The sequence below is a fragment of the Monodon monoceros genome, unplaced genomic scaffold, assembly GCF_005190385.1.
Source record: "Monodon monoceros isolate NGI ecotype Baffin Bay Population unplaced genomic scaffold, NGI_Narwhal_1 Super_Scaffold_7, whole genome shotgun sequence".
NCBI lineage: Eukaryota > Metazoa > Chordata > Mammalia > Artiodactyla > Monodontidae > Monodon > Monodon monoceros.
In genome coordinates, this window is record NW_021703784.1 from 60,249,934 (window position 1) to 60,264,572 (window position 14,639).

General features: G+C 52.0%; 1 protein-coding gene across 4 annotated transcripts in view; it reads left to right on the forward strand.

Moving 5' to 3' along the window:
- Positions 1-14,639, forward strand: part of PPFIBP2 (PPFIA binding protein 2) — a 142,821-nt gene that overhangs the window by 18,557 nt on the left and 109,625 nt on the right. Inside the window, exon 1 of one of the 4 annotated variants that reach the window (XM_029207205.1) lies at positions 12,958-12,969. The exons of the other annotated variants lie outside the window; for them this stretch is intronic. The gene's annotated coding sequence lies outside the window, so the exon portion shown is untranslated. Of the gene's footprint in view, positions 1-12,957; positions 12,970-14,639 lie in introns of those variants that run through there. 4 annotated transcript variants of the gene reach the window in all.

The window sequence follows — 14,639 nt, forward strand, 5'->3', positions numbered from 1 at the left end:
TTTATTATTCTCATCTTATAGATGAGGGAGCGGAGGCACTGAGGGTTTATTATTCTCATCTTATAGATGAGGGAGCGAAGGCACTGAGGGTTTATTATTCTCATCTTATAGATGAGGGAGCGGAGGCGCTGAGGGTGAGCGTCCTGCCTTAGGACATGTGCATGGCGAGTGAGAGTCTGCAGCAGGGATTCTGAACCCAGGCAGTCCGGTTCTCCAGCTTGTGCTTTAACCTCACCCTGCACGTACCGCCTCTCGAGGAAATAGCCAAAGTAGCTCGATGGACGAGAGAGCATATCAGGCACCTAAGTGGAAATCTCATAGCGGTGGGCGTCGGAGAGAATGGGAGGTGAGCCCTTTGGCAGTGATGCAGAGGAAGAGCATGAAATGGTAGCTGGGGGGTGCGGGCCAGAGGACGTGTTCTAAGGTAGCAGAGGCTTTGATGTCCGTGGGGGCTGGGAGGAAGGAGCAGAAGAGGGGGAGATGTGGATTCAGCCTAGAGAGGGAGTAATGGAGAGGTTCCGGCCTCAGTCATGATAGGTTAGGGGATCAAAGGGCGGAGGGGAGGTTTGAGGTGGAGAGAAAGGGAACCGAGGGATTCCGTTTCTCATCAAAGAAAGATGCACGGCCGTTTGCCGAGGAGTCTGAGAGGAAGGAAGTACGAGCCTACAGATCCGGGTGCACGAGTGTCTGATGGAGCTGTACGCATTGCTCAGCGTCTGTCCGCGAGCGCAGAAGGAAGAAGCACTGCTCCCCAGCTCACTCTGCCTCTCTGACTTGCCCTGCCCCTCCGTCAGTCGGGGAGGCGGGGAGGCAGAGCCAGCTGGGGAAGTGGCAGGAGAGAGGTAGGCGGAGTTTCAGGGGATGGTCCTGCATGCTGACTGCTGACGCAGTAGAAAGACTTCCATCTTCACTGTCCAGAATGTTGGGTTGGTGAAAGGGGATACTGCGTCAGAGGAGTGGGGGAGGGTGTTGGAGAGCTCCTGAAGAGTGGGGGAGTGGACAGGCTGCCATAGCCTGGTTGTACTTGGGGAGGGGCACCCAGAGAGCCCTGCAGGTTCCTCTGAGAAGGATCCTTCCCTCAGGTCCTTGCCTGCTTCTGCACTATTGCTGGAGAAGAATGGGCAGCTCCCTTCAGTGGTTCCCCTTGCCTAACGGATAAAGGCCAAGCTCTAGAGGGTGAAATGCTGTGAGAGGACCTTCACAAGCTGGTCCCGGCCTCATTTGCTGCCACTCTTCCCCTGTTGTTCTCTGGCCACACAGAGCTACATGCATACCCCACCCCTCCCCATACCTTGGGGTATGCTCTTTACTCCTCTTGCAATGCATTTGCATTAGTGCCTGCTGCCCACCTGGAGAAATCTCACTTCCTCTGTGAAGCCTTCTGAGATTGCCCACACTGTGCTGGTCTCTCGTTCCTCCTGCTGCTGCTGTGCCCTGAGCCTGCCGAGCTTCTCTCTCCTGGGAGCACACCTCCTGGTTTGTTGTTGCCCTGTGTGTGTGTGTGTCTTTCTCCCTGGGAATCCCCAGGGCCTCTATGGTGCCAGGCACCCGAGAGCTTCCCCTGGGATGTTCAGCAACTTGAACAAATGGATGACAAGGTGAACCTCGTTGTCCATAAGATGCTCAGGAAATGGTTGATTTTTGAAACTCAGCCTGTCTTTGAAACTAACTTCCATGTGATGTTTTCCAAGTTACTTGCCTGTTGACCTAGTCACATCGGAGAACTGACACTCGCAGTTAATTGCCATCCGAACTTAATTTTAGAGAGGATGGGAATTTCAGGGAAATGATGTTTTTCTTCTCACAAAAGAATACCATGGCTGCTTTAAAATTAGACCATTAGGGGCTTCCCTGGTGGCGCAGTGGCTGAGAGTCCGCCTGCCAACGCAAGGGACGCAGGTTCGTGCCCCGGTCCGGGAAGATCCCACGTGCCGCGGAGCGGCTAGGCCCGTGAGCCATGGCCGCTGAGCCTGTGTGTCCGGAGCCTGTGCTCCGCAACGGGAGAGGCCACAACAGTGAGAGGCCCATGTACCGCAAAAAAAAAAAAAAAAAAAAAATAGACCATTAATTTATGAATTTCTGAAGTCTACGTTGGCAAAAGCCAAAGTTTGTTGGCTTTGGCTCACAGATCCCAGATAGAGGCCCAATTCTACATGCAACCTTCACAGTCTAATCGACATGGATGAGAGATGAAAGATTTTTGGTCCTTGGTAGGTAAATAACATAGTCTTAAATTCATTTCCTTTTCCCCTCGTAGCATCTACCATAGGGTTTCACAGATGATAGAGGGGCAAATAGTATTTGTTAAATAGATAAACCAATCTAAAAAAAAATAATATATTGATTTTTGTGGGTTATGCATCTTTATGCGAATTGTTCTCCGTTCTGTGTATCTTTTTTCAGATAAGATACTGTCTTGTTAACAGTTGAAGCGGGGCAGTGGGCAGAGTCCCCATGAAGATACGCAGGACAGCAATTAGCAGAGAGTCTCATGGCCCCACGTGTTTGAGCTCTTTTGGTTTGGACTTGGAAACCAGCTTCGTCGTCTCCCAGCTCTTTACTGCATCAAGCAAATCTGCAGGACGGGGCAGTGTGGCAGGGAGAGCAGGCGGATACTTAGATGACAGACAGGCGGGACTCTGGGAACACTTGAGAGGCCTTGGGACCTCGGCACAGTCTTAATATCTTGTGTCTTAGCTGCCTCTTTTGTACATGGGGCTGATAATTGTACTATGTCCCTCACAGGGCACTGTGTCACCAGGAAGATTAAATGAGATACGGAAGGCAAAGGCTTTTTACTGGGGCTGCCGTGTCTGTTCACCCTCTGTGAACTTGCAGGCAGGCGGCTTTTACAGACAGGTGGAGACTGCGTGGGCCTGGAGGGAGCTGCTGTCATTCGATGGACTGCGGCCAGCCAGCTGTGGGGCTGGGGCAGGCCACCAGATCTCAGCTAGATCTTCCAGCGGGCGAGGTGTTTGTCGTCCGGCCTGGTCCTTCACATCCCAGCCTCAAAGGGGACTCTCTCGTTTATGTTTGCTCCTCAGAGCAACTCGTTCTGAGACTCTCAGAAGGAAGGAAAAGAACCTCCCAGCCCAGGTTCTCTGGGCACCTACAGGGAGTCCCACCACAGTGAAGACACGGTTGTACTTGTCTTCGGCACAGTTTTGAGGGGCAAACTGGTGGGAGGCCTGGTGATGCTGTGCCCCTGGACGCTGTCTGGCTCCCCATCTCACTCTTCCCAAAGGCACAGGTCCCTGCCTGGAGCCACTCCCCCCGCCCCCCATCCCTCTCCTTGTTGGAGCACCTGTATCCTTTGTCTTTTGAGACAAAATATCCCTAAGAATACTTAGGGCAGCCCAACAGGGAGTGGCCGGGAATGCCCAGTGCACACAGCTCACTAATCTGCCCAAACTGTTCCTTGGCAGGCAGGTCTATTTTAAGGCGCATGGCCTTGGTCACTGAGATTGTCGTGGCCTCTTTACCACAGTGAGAAATCCTTGAATTGGGGAAAAAGACCAGCTTGGGGACAGGATGTCGAGCAGAAAATGGGAGGTGAGCACAGTCAGGAAGGTGAAGCAGATGTTCAAAAGTCTTGAGCAAAGGCATTGAGAGAAGCTCGACATCACCTCTCCTGGCTCCTCCAGCCTAGAGGGTCAGCTGAGCGGCTTGGGTGCGGGTGTGACAACCTTGTACTCTCTCATACCGGTTTCCCGGCCAGAGCCCGTGTTCCTCCTTGTGGGCTGGGCTCGAGGTGTCTCATGCTCGTGTCTTTGGGGTGGTGTTTCTCTGAAGAAGACTGCCCTGTCAAGGAGGAGGAGGACGCCACTCCTGTGTCTGGGGGAACAGCTGAGCCAGGAGAGGTCCAGCTCACGGTGCCCAGAGGTGAGGTTCAGTACCTGGTGCTCACTGAATTCTTTAGAGAACACAGTTCAGCTTTGGGACTGAGTCCCCTATTACATGTTGGTGGAAGAGCTGTTTGGGATCCTGGAGCCCTGTTTAAAGGGCGGTGGTTTGGTGAGAAGGGCGAGTGCTTTTCAGGTAAGTGCTTAAATGGAAGCATCTGGGTTCAGGCGTGCCAAAGAAGGCTGCTGCAGGAGCGGTAACGTGTGACAGGAGCTGGGCTGGGCTTCAAATGGAAGGGCCAGAAAGCCGAAGCACTCCTTCCTGTGGGCTCGGCAGAGCTGGGCTCCAGCGCAAGTGTTCTTAGGGATCTTTTGGAACTCGCCCAACAGGGAGTGGCTGGGAATGCCCAGTGCACGCAGCTCACTAATCTGGTCCAGCGGGAAGAAGACACTAAGCAAGAAATACTGCATTTGTCCCCTGTCGCCAGCCGGCACCGCCAGCCTGCACCTAGGCTTAGGGCCCTTCAGGGATTCTGACTTATCTTGGCACCCACTGGGCTCACCTTAACTGGCTCACTAATCAGAGCAGCTTGATCTGGGATGTTTAGGTGGGAATGAGAAGCCTTAGGTGTGAAAAACATTTCTGAAGCCAAGAGCTTTAAACGAATGCTTGTTATTAGGAGTTGCTGATACCACGATTTGACGGGGACAAGTTAAGTGTGCTTGTTCACCTTAAGTAGCATCCTTTTATTTTCTCCTGTGCAGTTTTTCTTAGGCTATTTAAGCTTCTATTCACTGACAAAAGAAATCGTCTCCACCTCTTCACTTTTATTAGACTCAGATATTCACGAAAGGCGGTCACCGGCTCTGACAGCTGCTTTCTCAGCAGCCTGGCCCCTCTGCTCAGCTCTGACTCCCCTTCGTAGTGACAGGGTGTCTCTGTGTCTGGCCCCCGTCCTGATGGGAAGTTAATGCCCGTGGCCTTGTCCTTCGGTCCTGATACAGTGTTGGTGTCTATAGGCCCTGCCGTGGTCCTGAGGCCAGGTGTGCTGCTTTTCTGCACTGTCAGGCCCGTCCCCGTGGGATCAAAGACCTCAGGGCTGGACAGGACCTCAGTCGGGCCTCGGGGTCCGTGCAGACTTGCAGACTTGCCTGCCACCCCTAGGAGCCTCTCAGCTTCCAGTTAAGACCAGTGGCCTTTATTTCTTCCATTTTTTCCCTTCTGGAATGGGAATGTCTATCCTGTCCCTGTCCTGATGTACTTTGGAAGCAGATAACTTGTTTCACTGGTCCACAGACGGAGAGGAATTTTGCCCCTGGTCAGCCTCCAGCTGTCTCCCCCATCCAACAAATGTGAGCGGATGACTTGCTCTGTGCCAGGTCCTGGGCGCAGCTCTGGGCTCGGAGGCATGGCCCTGCCCACGAGGAGCTACCACTCAGATAAAGGATCCCACACTTGTAGTGGCCCGTGCTCTAGAGAGCTCTGTGAGGGAGTCTGTCATGAGCATGGAGAAAGGGACCGAGTCCGGGCAGTCACTTCTATCTGGGGGAAGGAGAGGATCCCTGGAATCATGACGTTGGAATTGGGCTTTGAAAGAGGAGAGGGAATGGAGCAGGTGGGATAGGGGTCGTGGCCTAAAACATTGCATCCTGAGGGAGCCTTAGAGTAAAAGTAGTGTGGTAAAAATAGCTTGGCTGTTGTGTCTAATGGTTGGTGCTCAGGGCGGGGCCAGGTATGGAATTTTGACTGCCGTGGTTGTGAACTTGCACCCAGTTATGTGCAAAGGACTTCCACACGCATTATCTCATGGAATGTCCACAACCGCACAACATGTATATTTTCACCCGCATTTTATAAGTAGGGAAATGAAGCTCAGTGATGTTAAGGAACTTGTCCAGGGGTATAGCCTGTGATGGGAAGAACATGGATCCAAACGGAAGCCTGGCTACAGAGCGCACGCTCTTGACTGTCTCTCAGGTCCTTAACTTCCTCTCTGGTGGTTTCCGGGGTGATAGGAAGCAGGTGAAAACTTGTACAGGCACTGGGGCACTATGGCTAGGTTTGTGAAATAGACCCATGCTCCTGGCAGCAGTGTAGAGGATGGGAGTGAGGAGGTGGGGGTGAGGCTGCAGGCAGGAGAAGCAGCCAGGAAGCCATTGCAGCCGTTCTGATGGGAGATGATGTGGCCTGAAGCTGGGTGGGTGAAGATGAGGGGACAGATCTGAGCGGGGGTGAGGAAGGAGACTTTACTGGCCATGGTAACCAGCTGGATGTGGGTGAGAGAAGGGAAGGCCAGGGATGACCCCCGGGTTTCTTGTTTGGCGACTGTCGTGGCATCACTGAGGTGAGATGGGGAGCAGTTTGGGGAAGGCCATCTATTGGGGTCCACTGAAAGTGAGGGCATGGAGAGGGAGGGGGTGTCAGGTTGTAGGAAGGGGGATGGGCCACCTGCCGCTACTCCTCCTCCAAGCCCCCACTATCTCCCAGGCTTTAGTTTCCCACTGGTTTTTTTTTGTTTTGTTTTGTTTTTTTGTTTTGTTTTTGCGGTACGCAGGCCTCTCACTGTTGCGGCCTCTCCCGTTGCGGAGCACAGGCTCCGGACGCGCAGGCTCAGCGGCCATGGCTCACGGGCCCAGCCGCTCCGCGGCACGTGGGATCTTACCGGACCGGGGCACGAACCCGCGTCCCCTGCCTCGGCAGGCGGACTCTCAACCACTGCGCCACCAGGGAAGCCCCCACTGTTTTATTTTATCAGTAATTAAAAGTTTCTTTGGGGCTTACAGAAGGGGGGATGCTCTCGGGGGCCCAGACCCGTGGAAGGCTCGCAGAGAAGATGGCTGTGTACAGCTGCTCTCACCCTTGTCCTGCAAGGTCAAAGAGATGGGGAGATCACATTTAGGTGGGCAGGGTCAAGCACGGTGTTGGGCTGAATCCTGCAGGCCTACAAGGCCTGTGCTTGCCCAGCTTCAAGACCAAAGAAATAGCCCAGAGTCAGCAGCAGAGACATCGGTGGTTTAATGGATGGGGGAGCTCACGTGTCTGAAGCAAGGTCCTGGAGCAACACCCCACCATGTGCAGCAGACGGCGGGCAGGACATGGTGGCAGTCTTCGATCCTTGGGGAAGGGGAGATTGCCAGTTATGGGGGAAACTGACATCAGATGGGCTTATTAGTTACCAGGGAAACCAGTAGAGGGGCACGCCCGTCACCACCCCTTTGGCAAGCTGTCATTAGCGGGGGCCTGAGGCAAGTATGTAGGAAGGTCAGTCACGTGCACAAGTTATGGGTAAAGCAGGCACTGGTTGGGCAGGGGATGTACAGAGAACAAGAGAACAGCCATCTTGAGTGGCCTAATCATACACATGGTTTTCTGGAAGAATTGGCTCGAAGAGAAAGTGGGAAGTTCGTAGGGAAAGGCTCTGGCATGGGCGTAAAAGCGGAAAGCCACTGGTTCAGGCAGTTAACACCTAGAATCTGTCCCCTGATGCTGAGACGTTTGGTTGGGATGGGGCAGAGGTTTGCCAAGGGATATGATGTGAGTTAGAGTTGCAGCTGAGAAGACTGAGTGGCCGTGGTAAGAAGCATAATTCTGCCCCGGCTGGTGGTGAGCCCCCAAGACTCATGACCAAGCAGAAGAGTGCCTGGCTGGGAGCTGCGTTTGCATTCCGTCAGTGGCTCAACTTCGGTCAGTCTCAGAATCACCTGGCGCTCTTCTCCTCAGATGAGCCTGGGCCTCGTGCTCCATTGGCTCTCCAGGTGATTCTGACAAACTCCAAGGCTCGAGGGGCACTGAGTAGGTGAGCCCCTCGTGCAGGTGAGTGAAGAAGCTGCCTGAGGCGGGGCAACCAGTCAGGCCCTTGCAGTCGAGGGGGAGGTAAGGCAGGGGCAGGTGGGGCTGTGAAGCAGGTGAGATCACCTCCAGCAAGCCTTTGGGGAGAAGATGGCCTCTGGTCCGACTCGGTAGCACTCGGCGCCCCTGATTTTGTCCTCTACCCTGAACGCTTCATTTGGTTTCTAGGGCACCCCTGTCTCGGTTCTCCTCTTCAGCCTCTTTCGTTGGTTCTCCTCCCTGACTGCACGTTGGAGTGTTTCAAAGAGTCCTGGGGCCTCTTTTCTTTTTTTTTTTGGTCTTACACTACTTAACTTACTTCACGCAGTTGTTTTAAATACCACCTTTATGCAAACGGCTCCCAGATTATCTCCAGCCCAGATTTCTCTCTGAATATCAGACTTGAATTTCCAAACGCCTACTCAGCATATCTCTCTAGATATCCCGGGCATCTTAAACTGAATATTTCCAAAACCAACCTCCTGATTTTACCCATCCCTCCCTTCCCCACCCTCCCACCCCCCGACTGTTGCTCCTGCAGCTCTCCCCGCTCTCCCAGGGGCTCAGGGCAAAAGCCTTGTAATCATGTTTAACCCATCTCTCTCATGCCCACGCCCAATCTATCAGTAGAACTTACTGGCTTCGCCCTCATAGAACATCTACCATAATCATTGTGGTCCAAGCTGCCTTTATCTCTTGCCTGGTTTTCTTGTGTTTACTGCCGCACCGCCCCACCTTGCCCACCCGCAGTTCAAGCAGCAGCCAAAACGATCCTTTTAAAGGGTAGACCCTCCTGTGCTCAAAACCCTCCACTGGGTTCCTGTCTCAGAAGAAATTTGGAAGGGAGGAAGAACAGTGCCCATCCTCAGGCACGTTGCTTAATCTGTTTGCTCCTCTGTAAAGGGGGAGAATAATTCCTAAGTGGCACGAGGGATTAAGTGAGATAATGTTGGATAAACGCTTAGCAGATAGCTAACAGACACCTGCCCAATAACACGTATAGTCGCTGCGAGGAGAAAGGAGCGCACGTCTCGACTCTGTGCCAGGCACACCACACATTTTATCTCTTTTAATCTTTTTGATTGTTTTTATTTTTATCACTACTATATATCTGCACAATTTAAAGGCTCAAATAATTGTATATGATTTGTTAAAGTAGTCGTCTCCCCATCTACCCACCCCCATTGCTCTTCCTCAGGTGCAGCCACTTCAAACTCTTTTAGTATTTTTATCCATATGACTGGGAAAATGCTTGTTCTGCTACTTTATTACTTTTTTTCAGTTGTCGTTATCTAGTGACTTCTGAGTTCCCACCCTAGAAGATAAGGAATCAGCTCTCTCTCCAACCTTGTTCCCACTACTCACGAGGACTTTTCCATCTCCCCATCCTGCCAGTGCAATTTCTGTTAAATCCACACGTTTGTGATGTTTTATTGTAAGGACGAAGATTATTTTTACTTTTTGGTTTCCTCGGAGTTCTTTTGTCATTTGCTTGGTTTGCTGTTTTCTTATCATGGAATTAAATTCTTCACCAACTGTATAAGATCTCTTAAGATGTTCAGAGGCATCAGGTGTTCTGTTAATTTCCTATTACTAAAGAAATCTCTCCCAGAGCCTTTGGAAGCCCTCCAACATGGACCAACTGCCCTTTTCTGCTTGCTGCATAGCTGTCGCCCCAGCATCACCCTTATGTCTCTTATCACATTCTCCATGTTCTTGTGGGTTTATGTCTTTCAAAATAAATTCCTCTTGTTTCAGTGGGTAGCTAAAGTAGATGTTTGACTTCAGTCTCCTATATTTATCTGAGCTCTACCTCTTGTTTACTTTTGCCCATAATGAGGTTGGTTTTATACTGATTTTACAGATGAGACAGTTGAGGCTCAGAGAGATTAAGTAATCTCTTTAAAGACCCACAGCCATTATGCAGCAGAACCAGGTTTTAACTCAAGACAGTCTGGCTATAAACCCTATGTTCTTACTTGTCCTTTAAAAAGAAAGTTAATATTGGTCGATGTGGGATGTGATTGAGAATGTAGGCACTGCCATCAATTTTCTTTGTATGTCTTCCCCATCTTTATTATTGTTTTTGTAATGCTGAAAATGGCTTCTTGCTCTACTATCCCAAAGAGGTTTCCTATATCCTTTTTTTTTTTTTTTCCTATATCCTTTTAAGAGGCCATCTCCTCAGCTTAGGGATAAAAACAGGTATTCCTTTAAATAACCATTGGAAGAACGAGCCCCTGTGGTTTATGGGTGACCAGTAAATTGTGGGGAGGAGTCTTCGGTTTGTTGTGATGTGGTGATACTTCTTTACCACCTGTTGACCATTTGGGGCCAGGAGAGGTCTAAGATGAGTCTGAGTTTGGTGGTGGTGGGTTCTTGGCTGAGGGCTCCTTCCCCAGGTCTTGCTTTCTACGCAGGAATGCGGGCGCCCATCTGGCTGCAGCTGTGAGGAGTTGAGGTGCAGCCCTGGCAGGAGACCCTGGAGGGTACCAGGGACTCTAGATCTGTTCCTGATTCCTTCCTCCATCCAGGACAGTCCGAGCCTGCCCAAAACACTTGCATCCCTAACCACTTTTAGTGAGAGAAAAGTGGTTTATAGAATGGAATGGAAGCTTGCATTTCAAGTTAATATTTAGTTGCCCGAGACTTACTTGTCAGCCATTCCTGCCTCCTTCTGATTCTCTGTTGCTGAGCATCGGGGTAGTTAATACCGTATCTAAGTTACTGCCTTAGAGTCCACCAGGTGATGGGTGACTAACTGTGGCTCACTTTCTAAACTTCACCTAACCGTGCCTCCTATTCAGATTCAAAGTGCCAAACCAGCCTCTGTATGACGCAGATCATGTGACTCTGACACCTCTCACAGACACTGTCCTTCTAAAGCTTGGCTGTTCCTTCCTCGCTGGCTGGTCTCACAGCTGCAGGGTTGTTTCCTCCCTGGCTGGTAGCAAAGAGGAGGGTCAAGCCCTGTATTAGGGGGGCCCAGCATCAGGTACCTTCACAGGTGGGCAGATGACAGCCTCTAGAGAGGCCTGTGGGGGAGGGGAAGGATGCATGAGGAATGGACCACACCTTTTCTTTCCTTAAACAACATTCCCTACCTTAATCTTTGCAGCTCGGGGTGAGCCAGTTTCTTGGTTTGAGAAGGCTACCTGCTCGTCAGGGTCAAATGCAGGGCTGTGTTAATAGTCCAAGTGTCCACAGAGAATGAAAACCGCTTTCGGCCAATACAACAACTGTCACTGGACTGAGTGTGTTAAGAGCGCCGCGTCCTCCTCTACCTGCTCCTCTCCTTCCTGTGCTGGTGGGGCGCCCCCCCTTCAAGTCCCCAGGGCACGCTCTCAGCTCCTCTGCTGTCCAGCCTGGGTGGCTGCCGCAGCTCCCCTCTCATGGGTGAAGAACTTGGTTTCACCTCCATTCCCCACCACCTGCTTAGAGGCTGCCCTGCCTTTCACGTGCCCCTTTGGAGTTTGCACTGGATCCTGCTCTCCTTCCCAGCACTTGGGTTACTGCCTCTTCCAGATGTGCCCCCCCCAGCCTCGTCACCTTACTCCTCTGCGGGGGGCCTCCTCGCACGCAGCTTCTGGTGCTTTGTGCACTTAAACCTCACATCCCCGATGAACCTAGGCTCCCAAGGGAGGTGCTGTGTCTCTGTGGGGATGAACAGATACACTGAGTGCAGCCGGATCACATGTTTGCCTCTGGGACCCCCAGTTCCTTGAAAGCAGGGATTGATTGTCCCGGGGTGCGTTACTGATGGGGAGCTCTAACCTTGTGAGGGAAGGAAATGGCTGTAGCTGCCAGAATGGGAATGGTTGGTGAATGGAATCATGGCTTCCCTATTCCAGAGTGTCCGTGTTCACAGATGGGCCTGGAGGCCTAGCTCCTATGGCATATTTGGCCTTTCAGCGGTCCCCCTTGTACCCCACACCACTGACCCCTCATAGCCGCTCTGCATCAGAGGCTGGCAGAGCCCGTTCTCCCTGCATCCTGCCATCATCTCAGACCCAGAGCTGAGTTCATCAGCCACCCAAAGCAGGTTCTGCCTCCCGAGCGCTCGCAATCTTACTGGCCCAGGTCCTGGGCCATAAGGATGATACACCTTTGACTCATATTTCACTTCTCACCAGCTCCTACGGATCCACCCAACTTGCCATCTGCCAAGTACAAACTCATCCTCGGGCAGAGGGCCCATGGGTCATCTTTTATGGCCCTTCTGTTGCAGGGGGCCTAGCTGGGCCCTCTGGGCTCAGCACCTTCTGACTGCCCTCTTACCTTTCACCCAGGTACTAAGGCCCCCAATGGAGCCAGTCTGCTGAAATATGAGATCTTTCTTTTTAAAAATCTCTATCAAGTTTACATCTGAGGCCACTTGAGTTGCCAAGCACGGGCGTCCAGATCCCTGAAGCCGTGGGTGTAATTCCCAAGCTCCTCTCATTAATCGCCCTTATCACGCTGAAGTGAATTCCGTGGAGGGTTTTGACTCATGGTGAGCAGCCGGATGTTCCTGTATAATTTCGTCAACCATTCTGACATTTGCCAACTACATCCTGTCTTTACATGTTTTCCTGCCTTTCATGCACTGCCCCCTCTGCCTGGAATCGCCCTTGTCTACTGAGAAAGTTCCTACCGATCCTTTAAGGCCCAGGGAAATTGCGTACCCGCCTCTATCAGCATACCTCACGCTGTGTCATAATTATTTGTTCATACTTCTGTCGTCTCCACTAGACTGCATGGTCCATGGGAGCAGGGATTAGGCCTGATTTATCAATATTCCCTCCAGTGTCCAGCACAACAGGGTTCAGGCTGTGTTGGCCACATGGATCCATCTTTTATTCACAAGTATTTACTCATAAACTCCCTTGTGCCGGTCACTCTGCTACGCACCGGGCACGTTGGGGTGAGCAAGGCCAGTTAGCAAGGAAATGTAGATGGATGAGATTCTTTGGAACCGCTGTGCTGTCAAGGGGCTGCTTTAGATGCAGGCATGCAAAGAAGGCGTCTCTGAGAAGAGACTTCAGAGCTGAGGCCAGAAGGCTGAGGCCTGATGAGCCGTCCAGAGAGCTGGGGACGTGAGCTCAGGACAGAGGGATGGCAGGTGCACACTTGCAGAGGAGGAAAGGGGGCTTGGAGTCCTGGGGGAGCGGACAGGGACGGAGGCTGCCGAAGCATGGGGATGGAGGGGGAGGGCCGTGTGGGGTTGACCTGGCCGGATCCCGCCGAGCTGCTTCCGTTAGGTCACAGTATGGACTTTGGATTTTTTTTTGCTGGGAGCGGTTGGGAAGTCCTCAGAGGGTAGGACATGTTTCAGACTTTTAATACCCCATATGGCCAAGCAGATGTGCATGTGCTGAATGTTGCCCCACTTCTGCTACCTCCCCTTGTCCTGCTGCCTCTTCTCCACCCACACTCCCCTCCCCGGCTTGCTTCTATTCAGACCCTGAGATCTGTGCCCACACTTGCTCTGTAGCGGTCTGGGCTGCTCCTTTTTGCAGCCCTGCCTGGTTCCTGCCACAGCTCTGAGGTGCCAGTGAGGTTCCACCCCCCCGAAGCTCCTTTTCTCACTCCCCTGAGCTGATAGCGTGACGGTTCTTGCACTGCTGCGGCTCAGCGCCCATTTCTGACCATTTCTGGGCCTTTGCACCTGTGAGTCACGCCCTCCCCTTCCACTTCCACACGCATAGCTTATCTTTCTTTGCATGCTTATCTCCTCCAAAGGACCAGCCTCTTGGGCTTCTTTGGGTTCTCCCTCCCTGAACCTACCCCATTTTAGTTTAAAGTCCCTCATCCGGTGAGCTATCCTGGCACAAATACATCCTGAGATTATCTCCTCACTTTAAAAAGCAAAAAAAAGAAAAGGCTGAAGTTTATTGAGCCCTTACTACATGCAAGACATGCATTTTCAATGAAATATTAATTATTCATTTAACCATGACATCAGCCCTGTGAGTTAGGTGCTGTTATCATCCCTATTTTACAGATGAGGATACTGAGGTTTGGAGATCACACAGTAGATGGCAGAGCTGGCTTGGAACCCAGGGTATTTAACTGTTCCTACCTGGTGCCATCCAGTGTGGTTCTTTGTGGTCCTGACATTCTTATCCACAGCATCTCCAAAGCCACTTTCCGGTGGTTGCTCACTTTCCTCTCTTTACTCCAAAGGTCTAACTTCATGGGTAAGATGAGCAGCAGAACCCCTTGTTCCCTGACCTGTGCCACCCTTGGGTCCAGGAGCTCTGCCTCTTTCCTCCGTCGCACTTAGGCCTGTTGGGCACACCTGCCTCCAGTTCACAGACGTGAGCTAAGCCTCTTCTTAGGATTACAAATGCTGTCGTGTCAGTCTCTCCCTGCCACCCAGGAAGGGGGCGGGAAGCAAGAAAAGTGAGAAGAGGCTGTAAGAAGACAGTTGAGCTGAAAGACCTTTCTAAGAGGCAGAGCTGTCTGGAGATGGAACCAATTACCACCTCTGCCATTAGAAGGGAGACTCAGCGTTAGGGGAGTGGCTACACTGTATTTTTGGAGAAATTCTCCAGCCCTGGGAAGATGGGATTATGTACCTTGAATGGTGCTGGGTGGAGTAGAACTAGAATGGTAAGAGACAGTGCTCCTGGGTCCAGGGACGGTACTCTCCCCACAGCAGCGCGCCTGCAGCCTTCCTAGATGGGGCCCATTGGCCCACTTGAGAAGTGAAAGCTGCAGTTGAGGCCTCTCAGCCTGGGTCACACCTGCCCAAGGAGAGCATTGCAGGTGTGAGACAAATGCAGATAGAAGACCGCCAATGCCTGCTGCGACCCACGGCTGCAGGGCACATCCCGGCTTTCTTTTCCCCAACCTTAGGGGAGCCTTGAGCCTCCCCCAGGGGTGGCTGGAGCTTCTGGAGCCGTGACTGTAATGATGGTAGGAGTGGCAATCGCTGTCTCGCTGCTGCAGGTCACTCCGGAGAGCCCTAGTGGCTTTTCATGACA